The following is a 20,266-nucleotide window of genomic DNA, read 5'->3' on the forward strand; positions in this document are numbered from 1 at the left end:
TAAGGTACTTTTGTTGTAAAGTTAAAATCTTCGGAGTTATAGAGCAATAATTGAAAATAATACGATTTGTCGGCGCCATTTTGTTTATAAAAAAAGTAGCACACTATCTGCGGACTTTGCATACCTATATTATTAATATAGGATCTTATAATTCGATTCCAGCAATAAAATTGCTGGTAAATAACTTTTCCATGAATTTTGCTAATTAGCCCAGAGTATCATTCCATTCTATTGTTCTGTTTCTTACCCAGTTATTAATGTTGTACACCTTGCATCTCCGTCGTATATCTGTACTTCTAGCTCTGTCCCATAGAGTCTTACCATCGATTTTTCGAAGGGTTTTCATCTCCGCTGTTTCGAGCAATCTTTTTGTCCTTTCTGTGTCGGGTCGTGTTTCTACCGCGTATGTCATTATTGGTCTGATGACTGTTTTGTAAATTCTGCCTTTCATTTCTTTTCCTATATTTTTATTTCTCCATATTGTGTCATTCAGGCAAGCTGCGGCTCTGTTTGCTCTATTCACTTGATCTTCCACTTCTGTTTCGAGCCTTCCGTAGCTAGATAGTGTGATGCCTAGGTATTTAAACTCCATCACTTGTTCTATTATCTGACTTTCCGACCTTCCAGCTCCAATTTATATCTTATTAGATCTGCTGTTATAACCATGCATTTTGTCTTTGTGAGGAAATTAACATGTTAAATTTTCTGGCGATTATGTTGAATTAGTGCAGCATACGTTGAAAATCATCTTTACTTTGAGAGATTAGTATTGCATCGTCCGCATAGCAGATTATTTTAATAATTGATGGATTCGACCATATAGAAAACAAAAGTTTTCAGTGTTTTATTTCTAGATTATTTTAAGTTGGTTTTCTCCCATTTGGTATCCTTTTCTAGCTCTTTAGTCCTGTCACCAGGGGGGTACAACGGCCTCCTTAATTTAGATGGACTTACCCAAGTTTTTTTATGTATTTTGACCCGTAGAACACGAATTTTTTGGGTAACAGTTGATCCGGATGTCGATAAGTTTGTTATAAACAAAGAACTTGAGGAATTACATAACAGCGATTTTTCGCAAAACAAAACATTTTTTTGTATTTTTTGAGTGATTCTCAGCAAAAAATGGTTTTACAAGTTTTTTCTTAGTGTGCATAGTATCAGAGATAAACGCGGTTGAACTTTCAAAAAATCGAAAAAGTGCAATTTTTGAACCCGAATAACTTTTGATTAAAAAATAAAATAGCAATTCTGCTTACTGCATTTGAAAGTTCAAGTCAAATTCTATCGGTCTTGATTATTTGCGTTGCTTAAAATTAAGTTTTTATTTGTTAAACTAAGCCATCAACACCTAGTGTTTCCCGTGCCAATGCATGCGTTTTAATGTACGTAATTTACGTAGAAATTTTCTGTATGCGCCTACTCGTTCGATTTCAAATGGGAAATGCATTGAAAACATCATTCAATCACTATGTGTTTATAGCTTTGTTTAACAATAAAAAAATTAATTTTGAGCAGTGAAAGTAATCAAAACCGATAGAATTTGACTTGAACTTTCAAATGCGGTAAGAAGAATTACTATTTTATGTTTCAATCAAAAGTTATTCGGGTTCAAAAATTGCAATTTTTCGATTTTTTGAAAGTTTAACCGCGTTTATGTCGAAAACTATGCATCCTACGAAAAAACTTGTAAAAACATTTTTTGCTTAGAATGACCCAAAAAGTACAAAACAATGTTTTGTTTTACGAAAAATCGCTGTTATGTGATTCCTCAAGTTCTTTGTTTATAACAATCTTATCGACATCCGGATCAACTGTTACCCAAGAAATTCGTGTTCTACGGGTCAAAATACATAAAAAGAACTTGGGTAAGTCCATCTGAATTAAGGACGCCGTTGTACCCCCACTGGCGACAGGACTACTTACTTTTTTTATTATTTCGTCCATGATCAGGTTGAACAATAAAGGACTCAATGAATCTCATTGTCTTATTCCATTGACGGCTTCAATTGGGTCAGTTAATTCATCGTCCAATTTACTTTTATTGTGTTGTTCTGGTAGATGTTTTCGATCGTTTTAATTATTCCTAGAGGTATCTCTCTTGAGTATAACAAATGAATAACGTCCTTTAATGTGACCCAGTGGCGTAGCGTAGTAGGAGCGGCAGGGGCGGTCCGCCCCGGGCGGCACTTTTTAGGGGGCCGCAAAATTTAACAATAAATAATAAAAATAATTTGTAAATATTTGAACCATTTTATATTTTTATCGCATCTACAAATTTGGACCGATTGAAAGAAGCACGAAATTTTTCATTACTTATCTTGTGACGAATTCGGGGAATTCCTTTTCTTTAAATGATATTTTGTAGCGACTGGCAACAACGTCTCTACTGTCTTGTGGAAATTCCCCGTTTATGACTAACAGTCAGCACAGCTTCTTTCGGCACTTTAGAACGTTGCTATTCTTTTTTTTTTCCTTATCGACACATCGTTGGGAAGTTCTGATAGCAGCTACAGGCAAAAGAGGGATTCAAGACACACGGTGGAGTGCAAGAGGCGATGCCATAAATGTGACATGGCATCATTACAAAGACATTCTCGTCACTTTGGAAAAACTGACATAGGCAGGTGAAAGCTTAAACACTAAGACAGATGCAGGTGCTTTACTAGTTTCGATGCAGTCATTTTCCTTTCTTCGTTTTTTGGGCCTGTGGTAATCTCTGCTACATGAAGTGAATGATGCACAAAACAAGGGGACAAAATGATCACAAAATGATACAAACAAGGGGACGTGACATAAGATTGTAGGCTCAGAAAGTAAATGCTTTGCAGATGATATTGACAGAGAAAACAGAGGAATGGGCAAATGGCGCTGTAGGTTATGCAAAAATATGTGTGAAGAACTTGGAATTTCCATAAAACCTCGGAGGCGCATAACAAGAAAACATATTTTTAATGACGGATCTAGAGGTGCTAACTTGTCTTGTGAAAATGAGTTTAGACGAAAGCTGTTTTCTTCGTTAGATAGAGTTATTGTAGAAATTCGTGAGTGTTCTCAACAGCTACAGAATTCAACGGATAAGTTTGTTTATCTAACGCCGGCTATATTATTAGACAACACTGAATGTAATCTAGACCTAGACTACGCATCTGACGAAATTGACGAGCAGGGTTTCAAGCTGGAAAAACTTCGACTGCGGACTTTCGTTGCTGCTACAGGCAACGAAATTGATTAATGCAGACTCACTTGAATTATTTTAATTTATTGTTAAATCGAAGCTGGAAGATACTCTGCCTAATATTTTAATAATGTTCCGAATATTTTTCACAGTTGCTATAAGCAATGCCAGCTGTTAGATGAGTTTTTCAAAATTGAAATTGATTAAAAATTATTTAATGAGACAATGGGTACTCTAAGGCTAACTAATTTGGCTCTTTTTTCTATTGAACAAGAAGTGTGTGATCCGATAGACATTGACGGTACAATATTGACGATAGACTTTGCTCTTAAAAAAAGTAGACGTATAAATTTTTAATTGAAGATGGAAGTTTTGTTTTTAATTCTAACAAATACTCATATTACTTTCAATAAAAATAAAAATATAACATTATTGTATCGTTCTAATTCTAATTAAAAATTGATTTTATTTAATTTTGTCGATCGTCAAGGTGTAGGTATCTAATCTTAAGTAATAGGTACCTAAGTTATATCAGTGTATCTGTTACCGTTAAAACCCGATTTCAGTTAAAACCCGAATTTACTAGGAAAAACTAGTTTTAACTAAGCGCTTTAGACAATTCTAGTTTTAACTAGTCAAAACTAGATTTGACTGCTAAATTCAGTTAAAACTAGAAATCGCGAACGGATTTCATTTAGAGTAGTTTATATGCGATTTTCTAGTGATTGCATATCGATCAAACCTACCTGACAACGACTATTCATTTCTGAATGCAATATAGGTTTGGACACAAGACCTCTCTGCGTTTTTATATTTTTACTCTTCTTCCGTTGGCAGGTTTCACACATTGGTATAAAAATATTGATCATATCAATAAAAAGTTATATTTACCTATTTCCTGGCGGTTTCATCTTCAACCTATTCCGATTTCCATGAAAAATAGCAATATATTATGCCAAAAATATTTTTGACAGGTACATAATATTTGATGGGATCAATTTTAGAAGCTAAAAGATGTTTTATTTCGACAACTTCAACAATTATAAATCATTTTAGTCTTCGAATTTGTGTTTTCTTGGCAGACAGTTCCGAATCTTGTACTTCGACCATTAATTTATTATATATGCTTTTGATCACAACATTGTAGTGGCTTTCTTTCTTCTTTGTCTCTTCCATTTGTAAAATCATTTCCAAAACAGGTTCTTTTCACGTTCTTATATCTCTGCTCTCAATCTGATTTTCGATATTATCACTAATGGTGAATAAGTGGTGTAATATAACCAGTAAAAACGATGCAAAACAATCAACAGTTTCACACACTATTTTGCTACCGACCGGCCGCACAGTGGTCCAAAAACCCGAAAAGATGGCCAAAATATGAAAGCTTTTCTTGATTTGCATGAAATTAGGCATCCAGGGGTTTTTGAGGTCGCTAATTACGAATCCGAAGTCTAAATTGCAAAAAACAAAATGGCGGATGTAATATGGCGGGTTTATGTATTTTAAATATATGTAATACCGTCGAAATTTGATATCCGGGGGTTTTTGAGGTTGCTGATTACGAATCCGAAATCTAAATTTCAAAAAACAAAATGGCGGATGCAATGGGGGATTTTTTATTCCAACGTTAAATTCGATTATTAATCATATGAAAGTCAAAACTAATTTTTACTTTATTTTTCAACAATACCGTACCTGACCATTTTATCTCTGATTGTACCCTACGATACTGAAATAACTAAAGATCTACAGTCATAACAACTACTTGAATGCTGCGGCATGATCTGTTTATTCTGCGTTGTTAACGATTCATATTGAAACTCACAGAGGAGAGCGCATGTACAAAAAATTCTTGCAAAACCAAAGGGGCAGATAGTGGCAGCTAATTTTTTTTTAATCTTAAAGAAAGAAATATAAGCTAAAAAATGATTGTAGTAACATCTTGGAATTCGATGGAATATATAACTATTTGTCTAGCTGAAAATTTAATTTTTTCAAAATATATACTCTCTTATTACTTAAATTCAACTTAAAATATACTAAATATAAAACATATACAAATATTTTGATATTATCTCCTTTTATTAAAGATGGATCCACGAATATCCTCCATTTTGCAGAATTGAATTTGCGCACTTCGTTTTCGAGATACATGCACAAGACTCTGCGTGTAAAATATTCGTTATTCTTAACTGCGCTTCTATTCCGTAAGAAGGTCAACTTTGAACTGAACTGGAAATTCAGATATACGAGATATAGCTCTAGGGTTGCCAACACTGAATAGGGAATTTAATTCTCTTTTAGAAAATATAATAATATTCTCGAAATGTTGAATTTTTTTTTTACTTTTGGCCAGCTTTTCGGGATTTTGGACCACTGTGGGCCGCCTTCGTCATTAATACTACCCCGAACAAGCCGTAATACATACTTATCTCTTGCAATAATCTTAACTGGTATTCGACAGTAATTCCAAAAAAGCTACTTTGAACTAGTATAAACTACTCTAAATGAAATCCGTTCGGGATTTCTAGTTTTAGCTGAATGTAGCAGTCAAATCTAGTTTTGACTAGTTAAAACTAGAATTGTCTAAAGCGCATAGTTAAAACTAGTTTTTCCTAGTAAATTCGGGTTTTAACTGAAATCGGATTTAACGGTAACATATCTAATTGGTTAAAGTAAAAGAATTTTTGTATTAATAAATGTGATTGTAAAACCTTTTTGTTTAATCCAACATGTATAACGCAAAATAATGATGACTGTTCTCGCCGAAAAGTTCTCTATAATTAATGTATGTAATGTATAGTATATACAATAAATTAAAATACATAAATAAGAGGGCGGCAAAACTGTCTTCCGCTCCGGGCGGCCGACACCCACGCTACGCCACTGATGTGACCCTGTCAAATGCTTTCTTAAGGTCCACGAAATATAAATATGCCGGTTTGTTGTATTCCAACGATTTCTCTTGAACTTGCCTCATTATAAATATAGCGTCAGTGCATGACCTTCAGGACCTAAAACCTTGTTGTTCTTCTGCTAATGTTATAATTTCATCCAATTTGTTTGTTATGACTTTGGTTGTTAATTTTAATGTTGTGTTTAATAAGTTAATTCCTCTGTAATTCTCAGGGTCCGATTAGTCTCCTTTTTTGAAGAGAGGTATTAAGATGCTAAATTAATAAATTGTGTAGTAAATATTTAAAAGAATGGGTGCTATTAACTATTCAAACTACTAAACCATGTTTTATTTAAAAACCAAAAGATATAACTGAAATGTTTTATCTCGAAGAAGATCCGTCAAATCTGAAACGAGGATTAGCGGGAAATGTGACGTGACAATTACCGGGTAATTTATCATCCACGTAGTGTCAACTTAACCAGGACAGGGTGAAGCGTAAGCATTAAGAGGAATTCCAAAGGATTGTGAATTTATTCTACTTAAAAACGCATTAAAAATGAAAAGATGAGAGACCTTGAGGGCCCGATTTGGGCGGAAAATATTATTAAATGTACAAATTATAGTGGTAAGTGGTTGCGTGTACATGTTTGTATTAAAATTGCGATGGGAATTTACATATGCAATATGGAAGAGGTGCATATTTTACAAAATGATGTTTTACTTAGGGCGTTTACGTTGAAACATAAATAAGCATACAAAGTATCCTAAAAAATCGAAAATATAATGAACACAACGTATACGCAATAAATAATTACGCACTAGCCAACGTGAGAGACGCATTTTTTGAACAGCTTCACGAAGAAATATCAAAAATAAGTCAATCGCGGGAAATTATATTAATGGGGAATATAACCGTAAAATAGGAAGGAAAGATGAAGATGAAATGGTAGGAAAATATGGAGAAGACACCACAAACAACAACGGTGAAAGATTCATAGAATTATGCAACCAGAATCAACTCAGAATCTGAAATGGATACCTCCCACATAAATTGAAGAATAGATATTCGTAGATCCAGGAAACAAGGAATATAAAATCAATAATCGGTTACACTGTAACAAAATAAAAAATTCGACTGAGAGTACAAGATGTAAGAGTTGTTCTGAAGCTATTTCCTTGTGGCATTTTTGTAATGAACTATTCTAATGGGAAGTAAGCCACAATTAACTAAAAGAATGATTTTATTAACGTTTCGACTAATAATTTAATTTAATCTGACTCATTTATAGGCTATCGATTATGTATTTTAGAAAGGAACTACAACGTTAACAATGGACTTCTGAATATGAAAAAACCGCGGAGTGCTACCATTTAAAGGGTGCGTTTTTGAGAAAGGGGTTAATTAGTGCCTAGGCACAGGGCAAATTAGGGTGAGTTCTATGCACTTTCGGTGCAAACACGTCTACAGGAAAATTGTTCCAGTTTAAATTTACTAACGAAATACCACATCTTAAAGTCACAAATATTTTTTTTACAAAAATATATTCAAAAGAAAGCAAGAAAAAAACACGAAAGAAAGCAATTTTGTTATTGTCCCATAACTTTTTTCCACGGGTATATAGATATAGGCATTGCTTCACAGAAATAAAACTTCCATCCCTTCTTTTTAAAATGACGTATGGTAGAAGTCTCTATGATTTATAGTTTCCAAAATATGATTTTTCAAAATTCACCACTTAAGAGCGATTTTGGGACATTTTCCTTGTTACTTCGCAAAAATTGTTCTGTAACTTTTTTCTTCGCCGATTTAGGTATACCTATGCAATGTCACATTTATTGGTAGAAAGGGAAGTTAATTACCTTTAAAATGGTCTATTGTAGAATGATGTATAACTATTTTTAAGCAAGATATGGTTTTTTAACGTTTTATACTTTTAATAATTTTTGTTATATTTTACGATTATTTTTCTCATTATAACTTTTTTATTGCATATTTAGGTATATACATTGTGCAATAGAAAATAAAGCCTACTTTTTACTTTAAAATGATGTACTGCTAAACATTTTAGGACGATTGTAAACAAGACATGCTTTTTCAAAGTGTGACATATACACATGAAATAGGTCCCACTAAGTTGGAACCATATGGAAAACTTTTTTATTATTAACTTTAGGAAAAAAAGTTATTCTTTATAAAATGCTCTGCATAGTCTAAAACCTAAGATGCAATCATTAGATATAAAATTCAATACAAAATGCAATAGATTATTATGAGAAATGATATTTCACAATATCGAAAAGTGTTACTAAGAAACGTTATTTGTAATTAAAAATTATGTTACAATGTGCAGTTGTATTCTTGTAATTGAAAAAATAAAATTTTTTAAAATTTTTCTCAAATTATGGATACTCTTGGATATCCTACGGATACCTTGTTTAAAAATAGTCCTAGAATTTGTTGCAATACACCATTGTGTAAAGAAAATAAGCTTTTTTTATTTCACAATGTATATACCTAAATGTACAAGAAAAAAGGTCATACTGAAAAATTTTAAAAATAATCATAAAAAATATCAAAAATAATTAAAAGTATAAATCCTTGAAAAAGCACAACTTGCTTAAAAATAGTCGTACAACCTTATATAAAAGACCATTTTAAAGATAATTGATTTCTCTTCCTACCAAATGTTCCATTTCATACAGGTACCTAGAAGTGCGTAGAAAAAAGTTACAGAACAATATTTGCGAAATAATGGGGAGAGTGGCCCAAAAATTCTGCGAGCGGCGAACTTTGAAAAATCCAGTTTTAAAAATTATAAATTCTAGAGACTTCTACCAAACGTTATTTAAAATAGAAAGGATTGAAGTTATTTTTCGCTGAAGCAATGCCTTTATTATGGGCTATTCCACGAATATAGGACTGTCTTGGATTATCGCGACAAAGAATATTTTAGTGTGCAACATAAGAAGTGCGAAAGTTAATGGCTCTAACAATTGTTTCAATAAACAACAATGTATTTTGCAATTTACTTTCGTTCTTCATAATTTGCACAGTAAAATATTCGTTGTCGAGATAATCCACAACAGTCGTATGTTCGTGGAATAGGGTATACCCTATATCTCTATGGAAAAAAGTTATGGGGCAAAAAACAAAATTGCTTTCTTTCGTGTTTTTTACTTGCTTTTCTTTTGAGTATATTTTTTGTAAAAAAATACTTTGGAATTTAAAGTGTGATATTTCGATAGTAAATTTAACCTGGAACAATTTTCCTGTAGACGTGTTTGTACCTAAAGTGCATAGAATTCACACTAATTTACCCTGTGCCTAGGGACTAATACACCCCTTTCTCAAAAACGCACCCATTTAAATGGTAGCATTCCGTGGTTTTTTCAAACATAGAGTTACATTGACCATGTGAGACAACAAAATCCCGTTTCTTTTGGCTCTCTTATTTTGAACATAATCAATAGCCTATTATGTCGGCAATTCAGATATATATTACACATTTTAAAGTAGAAGACTTTAAAATGATATCGCCAATATTTATGAGTTGCGTTTCTGGGACGACTTTACTAAAAGATAGTTCATTCGATTACATGAAATCAACCCCAACGCAAGAATATCCGCCACAAAAATCATAGCATGTGATCTGTCTTTAAAAAGACAACCACATGCAACGGTGACAGTAAAATTCTCGCGTTAGAATAGAATTCGCGAGGAATAGATAAAGAGAAAGATAGAGAGAAAGATAGGGAGAAGAAATATAGAAGAGGACTATGGAGTAACCGGACAAAGTGGCTATTGGAAGTCGGAAAACGGCGGAAAACATTATAAATCGATATGTATGTGGCGACACGTTTCAATTATTATTTTACTATTTTTTTTAATTGCTAATTTTAAATATTAACTTTCTTCTCTAAACGAAAATAATATGGGTCATTTAAAATTCACATGTGTTTCGCTCCTCAATACAAAACCAGAATGTATAAATTAATGGCTTTTTCATGGGAAATACAAATTCACAGATTACGGTACCAGATAAAGGGCCAGCCTCTTTATGCCAACTTCTTAAAAACCACAGAAATGTTTTCAGCTTTTAAAGCGCCAGATCTAATAAATTATTGTCGCCTATCTGGCCATATGGTATAACACCAAACAGATTAAAGTGTTTGTGGTCTCGTTCAGTATCGTCTCAGCGGGAACCCAGAGCAGTCACACCACCACACTCAAAAGAATAACAATACCTCTTTCGAGAAATATTCACGCTATTTTACCGACGCAAATAAATATATTATTGATAGTTTGTTGTGTTTACATTTATTTAAATTTCATAATTGATTCCGTAAACCACCAACGGAATATGTAGTAGTCATGAACAAAAGTCGCATTAAACGACATACATTTTTTTAAATTTACCATTCATTTTTCTGAAGCAGAAAAAATTCGTTACGTAAATAATTACCTTTACAGACCGTTTGGCCATCAAATGATTTATAACACCTATCCCGGCCATAAATTAAATGAAAATATTTGAAAGCCACCTGAATAGAACTCCGAATGTAATAACAAAATAACTAAACAATTATTGGTGGGTAATTGTTCATGCCTAATGAGTTATACATCCACCTTTTGCCGAAGCGACAGAGCGTTAGAGTGTGTGAACCGGACGTAGATGTTTTCGAAGTAATTTAACATCGGCTCTACGTATCAATATTAGTTTTGTGTACATTGCGTTGATAGGGTACAATTAAGTGATTTTTTATGCCACTTCGCTAGATAGAGTCATTGTTTTCGGGTCGATTTAAATGGGTGGATAAGTAGATTTATTACCTATCATCAGTTATTTAGTTCAGTTGATCAGAACCTATTCTAATTATATGCACTTAAACAAAGTGGACGTATACAAAGAAGATATTTTTATAATTAAAAACTGGCCAAATTCTGATTGGTGATAGAATAAGTGAGAATGTTAAAATGCAGTACGTACGATCCGCACCAATGATCAAATAGATACCTACCTTGAAAAAACCAAACATTAAAATTATCTTTTTAATTGTACCTATATTTTGGTATAGTCATTTTAAATTAACGTTAAGTATATCTATTTTACGCTACCAATAAATCATTTTCTCCGCAACAATCGACTGCCTATTATTTAATATCATCTACCGATTGACTGGACCCGAAAAGTCTGGACATAGGGCATTTCGATTACACATTGGTCCTACGAGCCGGATACGAACCAGCAATCTGTATATCCAGCATTTTATGTATATCTTCCTTGTCTAACGCTTTGAGATCGACGTTGGTTACTTAGGGGAGTGCAATTAGAACGAAAACATGCATTGTTTCGGAAAAATTCAAACAAGCTTAGATTGTTCCAAAACTTTTTTGTTAGTTTATATACATGTTAAAGTAAAAAGTTCTACTCGCAGATTTGGCCGCTAATTGTTAATTAATTTTTTAAACAATAACAATTTTTTTGTATAAATAATTTTAAAAATATCGTTAAATTCATCATTTTGCTTTGATCAAATATGTTTCTATTTTGTTTTTTATCATGCTAAATCCGAATACGGCATTGCAATTTGAAAATTCTTATACAGAAGCTCTTATACAGTATGTCTGCGTAGCTAGGAGCCACATGGAAAACTTTTTTATTATCAAGTTTACGAAAAAAAGTTATTCTTTATAAAATGCTCTGGATAGTCAAAAATCTAAAATTCAACCATCAGATATCAAATTTTATCAATTTTATACGACTATGTCAAAAATATGAATTTCGTTAAAGAGTAAAGTACCTTTATATTCCAGAATATCAAAAAATGCTATTATGAAAAGTTGTTTGAAATCAAAAACTCTGTTTAAATATACAAATACATCACTCTAATCGAAAAAAAAATCAATTTTTTCTCAAATCACGGATACTCATCATCATTTTATTACAATTATAACTATTTTATTATGACTTTTACGAAAAAAAGTTATTCTTCACAAAATGCTCTCCCTAGTCTAAAGTCCAAGATACAACCATCAGATATCAAACTTTTTAATTTTATACGAGGCAAGTAAAAAATATAAATTTTTCTTAAGATTTAAGTGCCTTTATTATTCACAATATTTTAATTAGAAAGATGTAATCGAACACTAAACAAATTTTTAATTGCAAACAACTTTCCTTAATAACAATTTTCGATATTGTGAAATGTAACGGTACTTTACTCTTGAGTTAAATTCATATTTTTTACATACCTCGTATAAACTTAATTAAATTTGATATTTGATGATTGCATCTTAGATTATATACAATGCAGAGTATTTTATAAAGAATAACTTTTTTTCGTAAAACTGATAATAAAAAAGTTATCAATAGGTTTCAAGTTACGCAGACATACTCTATAAGAGCTAAAAAAAATTTTTTTTGCTGAACATTTATTATTGTTGAAGGTTATTATTAACTGTATTTTAGGTAAGTTTTACAGAAAAAAGTTTTGATCACTTTGTATAAACATTTTTTTAGATGGTAATTTTCGGTTTTTGTATTACATTTTTGATATCTTTCTTAATTTTCTCAAAAAGAAATAGTCTACTTTATTTCTAAAGTCAAATAATTTAGTGTATTTTAAAGATTACACCTTAAGCTTTAAAAAAGCACTTATAAAACTGTAATATATCTATTCAAACTTAAGTAATACCGTCTTAAAGTGGTGGTAATTCTGTAAAACTACGAAGATTTCAAAAATTACATTTTTTGAGATGTCATACATTTGAATTAAATTTTTGAGATTTTTTTTTGAATGAAACATCATTTAATAACATGATTGAAAGGTAATTTGTGCAAAATTATATATAAGAAATATAATAAGTTTTATAAGAAAAATTGTATTAGCTACACATTTTTAAATAATTTTTAAACAAAATTCATGTAACGCTCATTTTCCGCCCCCACCGTACTTATGCCCATACATTTTATTTCTATTTATTATAACCATAAGATAGCTTAATTATTCTTTTTTCATGTTCAATTTGTAAAATTTCATTTGATCCATTAGTTAAACAATTACATTAAAATAACTCAACCGTGCACTTCGCCGTACGCTAGTTTACAGTGCGCCAATGTTTGTGAGAAGGGTGACTTTAGCGTTATAAATAAAAAATTATAAAAGATACAGATTTAATTTTAGAAAATTCTGTATACGTTTTTTTGTAAAATTTCCTGCATTTTTCAATGGTCAAGTCAGTTTTTTTCTAAAATTTATATTTTCGGAGTATTTGTTTAATAAAAAATGAATCACCCACTTCTCGAGTATATGTTGTTTATTAAACATTTCTTAATGAAATTACAAAAAGTTCTATCTTGTTTGATTTTTTCCGAAGTGAAAATCTATATGCACTCCCCTAATTCCCTCCTCTTTCATTAAATTTTCACTAGTACTAAGCATTTTCTCAATATTAAATATTATTTCTTGAACCTTTCTGTTAATTAGCATTATGCTTGATGAGCTTCGGTCAACATTTCTAATCCAGGTATCATGTCGTCTACATACATGTTTTGTTTAACAATTTCTGCAGCTAATAAATATCTTATTCCTATTCTTTACATAATTCCTGTATCATCCTTTATGCAAGCTATTAAGGAGTTGCTATCTTATCATGTGTTAATGTTGATAACTATTACTGTTGATATTGCTTTATTGTTTCATTTGCAGACTATCTCTTTGATATCGTCTGTTAAAGGACACCACACACATCTTATAGAAAATATAATGTCACTCAAATTCAATAAAATTTATACGAATAGATTCGTTTTAAATTAACGGTCAATTCTTATCATTGCGCCAACTCTTAATTATGATTAATTACGGCGCAAATTGCAATTAAAGTTTATCGAAATCACATTTTTGGAGTTCATAAAAGTGTCAGTTAAAATCACTATTGCTCTGAGTGCTATTCAAAACAGCTTAAACCCCGCTGAGCCTAAGCGGATTAGTGAAACTAATCCGCTGATTTATGGAGTACCGATAATTAGGATATTTTAAAATATTTTCTCTCTCTCCAACTTATGTACGTACCCATTTGATTTCAGATTTATTTAAATCAATTTCTGCTTTTATTATTGAAAATTAAGAGTTGGCGGAATGATAAGAATTGACCGTTATTTTGAAACGAATCTATTCATATAAATTTTTTTGAATTTGAGTGACATTATATGTATCATAAAATGTGTGCGGTGTTCTTTGAAACTAAAGAAATTTCAGAAAAACTAAATGGATGGTAATAACAAAAGATCCACACGCCAGGAATGATTTGGTTGTCAATAAAACCGTTATAGAAATGGTATCCTCCTATGAATACCTTGGAGCTTGCCTGGATCATACCGGCGATCAAACAAAAGAAATAAGAGCAAGAATAGAAATAGCTAGAGCAGCATTTAACAAGATGAAAATATTTCTCTGTAGTCGTGACCTAAATCTTGATCTGAGAGTGCGTATGCTGCGGTGTTATATCTTCTCCACTTTACTATATGGAGTTGAGTCATGGACCATGAAGATGGGCAGCATTAAAAACATTGAAGCTTTCGAGATGTGGTGTTACCGTAGAATGCTACGTGTGTCTTGGGTGGACCACGTGACGAATGCCGAAATTTTACGTCGGATCGGAAAAGGATGTGAAGTTGTACTTACTGTTAAAAGAAGAAAGCTTGAATACTTTGGCCATGTTATGAGAGGTGACAAATTTTCGCTGCTGAGACTGATCATCCAGGGTAAAATCAGGGGTAAGAGAAGTATCGGTAGGCGCAGAATATCTTGGTTAAGAAATCTGAGAGAATGGTTCGGCTGCAGTTCCATCGACCTATTTAGGGCGGCCGCCAGTAAAATAAGAATAGCTGTGATGATTTCCAACCTCCGAGAGGAGACGGACTTTAAGAAGAAGAAGGTGCCCTTTGGCCCTCTTCGGCTATTTGCTATTATTTGTCTAACCATTTTCTCTAGATCTGATGTATTATTTATTATTTTGTGTGACCCTCAACTTATTAATATATTTTTATAAGATCTTGTTGCAAACGTGGTTCAGAGTAATATCATTGAGACTAATTCCTGTTGAACTTTTACTGAAAGAGTCACACACAGCCCTGCATTTTGATGTCCTTAAAAGGTATTTAACTTCGAACATTCCTTGGTTATCTCTTTTTACTGTTCATTTATAATATTCCTCGCACTCTTTTTCTTCTACTGAAACAGTATTACTTTGATCTATCACTTATCTAATATTTTTTTTTAATTTCTTCATCCATAATCCGGGTCTACCCCAAAATCCCGACAGGCAAAATCCTGACAGCCACAATCCTGACGGCCAAAATCCCGACACGCCAGAATCCCGACAGCCCAATATCCCGACAGGCCAGAATCCCGACAGGTTTGATAAGTTTCTTTTTAACATATATTTACATTTATTTCTTGTTTTTTGTTTATGACATCTGTTTTTTATTTTTTGTTACTAAACAAAAGTATTTTGTATTAAAAGTGTTAAACAAAAGTCGGAATTTTTACTTATGCGAGGATTGTTGCATGTCGGGATTTTGGCCAGTCGGGATTCTGGCGTGTCGGGATTATGGCCATCGGGATTGTGGCTGTCGGGATTTTGGGCGGTCTACTGAGTACTTTTATATTAGGAATATGCTCTTGCTGTCTTATATTTGACATTATCCCATTCAATTACAAATTTTGGATGAGCAAACAACTATCCTTCATGATAATGATGAAACAACTATCGTTCATCTCAAACAATACCATATCTATTTTTGATTTTATTACTTGGGAATGATACCACTGTTCAATTAATATGGTACCCAGATACTTGTATGTTCATTTTAATTCTACCATTGTGTCATATAAGTGAATATAGTAAAATATATATTGTGAAAGAACACATGTGCATTTAGATCTATTAGCAAAATTATTAATTATTATTAGATTAATACGTAAGTAGGTACAAGAAATAGTTAAAAAATCCAAACCAGCAGACTTAATAGTAAGTAAATTAATCAAGTATAATATATACAATTATTTCATTTACTGTAAATAGTATTTATGAGTTAATTGCATCTCGTTAGTAACAGCTAATATAAAACAGAGTAGCCAGAGGGGCACACTGTGCAACTAATGATTAAGAACATGCGATAATAATAGTCTATTTGAACAGATTGCTAACTTAAGCAGTTAAATAAAAAAAATTACTACGAAGGTTATAATATTAAAATTGCTTCACGTTTATTCCGATTCTTTTGATCTCTCGATAGTGCAAAACTCATCGTTATTATTAATTGTTTGTTGAACAGTATTAATACGCAAATTAAAGTTGCAAGAAGATGTCATTGATCTTCTTAAGCGAGCGTCTTCTCTTATCAAATATCAGAAACAATTTTGGCTATCTAGGGTTTCCCTTAATCAAATAATTTCTGTCCAAACCTGTCTAATTCCGCATACTCTTAAGCCAAAAGCACCGTCTGCGTCCTGGTCCACGTTTACCTTCTATCTGACCCTCACTTATTAGTTACGCAGTTTTCCGTTTTTAATAATTTCCATTAGCTCATGTTCTCTGCCCATTCGTCGCAAAAATTTCAAGTTGGTAGTTTGGGTATTTCAAAGTATTCGCAACATTCGTGATTTAGATTTTCATCGACATAGCTGTCCAGATACTTAAACTGATTTGTATCCATTTACGTTTGAAAAAGTTGAATGTAGAGTACTAATTCAGGGGGAACTCCCTGAACCTTTTAAAAGAAATAACGGGCTGCGGCATGGAGACACTCTCTCCTGTATACTGTTCAATTTTGCTCTGTAAAATACTTACCAGTGGCTCAATATACCATGTGCAGTCTCCATCCGCTACCTTCCGTATCCTTTCTAGGTAGACCTAAAGGATCCGTGCCCTATTAGGAACTAGGTGAAAAAGCATGTGAAAAAGCATGTTAGTGAACCAGTCTGCGATATTTGGAATTAATACCCTATGTTGCTCCAGGCCACGCTATGCTGGTTTGTCCATTCTTTCTGCCACTCCATTATGCTGCTGTTTTTAGCTACTATATTCTCCAGCTCATCCTTTCCGTAGGTTTCTGTCCTTTCTTTCACCATCGGGTGGATGCGTTACACGTTAATGTGTTCTATATGCACGTGCTACCCTTAGTTACCCTTAGATTTTCGTTGGACTTTTTCTAGCATTATTTTATATTTAACCACAAAATAGGTCTCATTAAAAATTTAATTTTTCGGAAATAAAACTTTAAATTGTTATAAGCAGATGTCTCTACGGCATCCATATCTATTTGATAGTCGTGATTCGATACCAATAGGCTCGGTTTACTTTAGTTTGTTCAGAAATATCCATATACAGGTTGTTTCATTAACAATTGTCCATATAGTTACTGGAGAAACCTTAGCACAAAATAAGAAGATTTAACCTAAAACACTTAAATAATATGTGGTTCCTTACTGAGTTACAGGGTGTTTTATCTAAAAATTTAAAAACTATTTTTGCTCATAATTTTAACACTATTCGACGTATCATTTTCATACTTGGCAGAAAGTATAGATCCTGTACAAACTACTAAATTATGTTAAACAAACGTTTCTCGCTATTACCAGAGGCGTACGACGGGGAAAAGTGAATGGTTTACTTACCCTTCCCAAATTCTATGCCACTGGCGGAATTGCTATTTTAGTACAATATCTCTATTCTCCGATACTTTCTAGGTAAATAATATACTCTTTATTCGTAACGATAAAGTCACTAGTTTTCGAAATATTCGAAGTTGAAAATGAAACAGCAAATCTCTTTTGATTAATGTATTGCGCTCTTCCATTTTTTAACTTCAAATATCTCGAAAACTAATGATTTTATCGGTAAGAATGAAGAGTATAATATTTGCATAGAAAGTATTGCAGAATCGAAAAAGTGTACTAAAATAGTAATCCCGCCAGTGGCGTAGAAGGCGGGAAGGGTCAACTATTCACATTCCCCTATCGTACTCCTGTGGTAGTAGCCAGAAATGTTTATTTAACATATTTTAGTAGGGTGAATAGTAGCTACACTTTCTGCCAAGTATGAATGATAAGGATATATGTCAAATACTTTTAAAGTACTGGATACAAATATTTAATATTTGTGTAATAGGGATGTTTGATTTACGAATTTAAAAATTATTTACATTCAGTACTTTAAAATTATTTGAAATATCCTTATCATACTTGATATAATATCATCTGGCTACTACCAGATGTGTACAGGGGAAAGTGAATTGTTTACCCCTCCCAAAATCTACTCCACTGACGAAATTGTCATTTTAGCATAATTTTTCAATTCTCCAATACTTTCTATGTAAATAATATACTCTTCATTTGTAATGAGAGAATCATTATTTTCGAGATATTTAAAGTTAAAAATGAAAAAGCGCAGTTCATTATTCAAAAAATCTGTGCCGTTTTATTTTCAACGTCAAATATCTCAAAAACTAATGACTTTATCGTTACGAATGAAGAGTACGTTATTTTCATAGAAAGTATTTGAGAATCCAAAAATTGGACTAAAATAGCAATTCCGCCAGTGGCGTAGAATTTGGAAAGGGTCAACCATTAACTTTCCCCCGTCGTACGCCTCTGGTAATAGCCAGAAACGTTTGTTTCATATAACTTAGTAGTTTGTATAGTACCTATACTTCCTGTCCTGTATGAAAAGGATACGTCGAACAGTTTTAAAATGCTGAGCAAAAATAAGTTTTAAATGTTTAGATAAAACACCCTGTAACTCAGTAAGGAACCACATTTTATTTAAGTGTTTAGATTAAATCTTCGTTTTTTGTGCTAAGGTTTCGCCAGTTACTATATGGACAATTGTTAATGAAACAACCTATATAACATTTTTGATGATTTCTAATAAGAATAAGAAATAAAACTTATAGGTCTGGATCCCGCGTATGAAAAAAAAGTTGATTAATAGCAAGCTGAAAATTTATTAATAGCTTAAGGGTGTCTAGTCGGACAAACTTTGATATATGGGAACAGTGGAACAGGGGAAGTTTTAATTGTGGAACAGGTTAAAAATTTGGAACGGTCAGACCACGAAAACGGCACATGTATTTTGTCCGACAGAACAGACTTAAACTCTCCGAACAGAGATTAAACTCTCATGCAAAAATCAAACTGCTATTTAACACCAAATGGGCGTTTTAATGAGTGGAACATGTAGAATATGTCAAATGACAGGAATTATGACAGGTGATAAATAGCAGTCTGATTTTTGCATAAGAGTTTAATCTCTGTTCGGAGAGTTTAAGTCTGTTCTGTCGGACAAAATAAATGTGCCGTTTTCGTAGTCTGACCATTACAAATTTTTAGCCTGTTCCACAACTAAAACTGCCCCTGTTCCAGTGGTCCCATGTATCAAAGTTTATCCGACTAGACACCCTTAAGCTATTAACAAATTTTCAGCTTGCTATTAATCAACTTTTTTTCATATGCGGGATCCAGACCTATTAGTAAGATTGTTTATGGTACTCTCTGAACAAATTGAAATATAATACACCTCTTGTTTTCGTTTCACGACGACATTCTTTTATTATATATTTCTTTACGTTAAGCACTATTTCCGTACCGGTGCCGCGTAGAGTACATAGGTCTGGATCCCGCGTATGAAAAAAAAGTTGATTAATAGCAAGCTGAAAATTTGTTAATAGCTTAAGGGTGTCTAGTCGGATAAACTTTGATATATGGGAACACTGGAACAGGGGCAGTTTTAATTGTGGAACAGGTTAAAAATTTGGAACGGTCACACCACGAAAACGGCACATTTATTTTGTCCGACAGAACAGACTTAAACTCTCCGAATAGAGATTTAACTCTCATGCAAAAATCAGACTGCTATTTATCACCTGTCATAATTCCTGTCATTTGACATATTCTACATGTTCCACTCATTAAAACGCCCATTTGGTGATAAATAGCAGTCTGATTTTTGCATGAGAGTTTAATCTCTGTTCGAAGAGTTTAAGTCTGTTCTGTCGGACAAAATAAATGTGCCGTTTTCGTGGTGTGACCGTTCCAAATTTTTAACCTGTTCCACAATTAAAACTGCCCCTGTTCCAGTGTTCCCATATATCAAAGTTTATCCGACTAGACACCCTTAAGCTATTAAC

This window comes from Diabrotica virgifera, chromosome 7 (assembly GCF_917563875.1).
Source record: "Diabrotica virgifera virgifera chromosome 7, PGI_DIABVI_V3a".
Taxonomy (NCBI): domain Eukaryota; kingdom Metazoa; phylum Arthropoda; class Insecta; order Coleoptera; family Chrysomelidae; genus Diabrotica; species Diabrotica virgifera.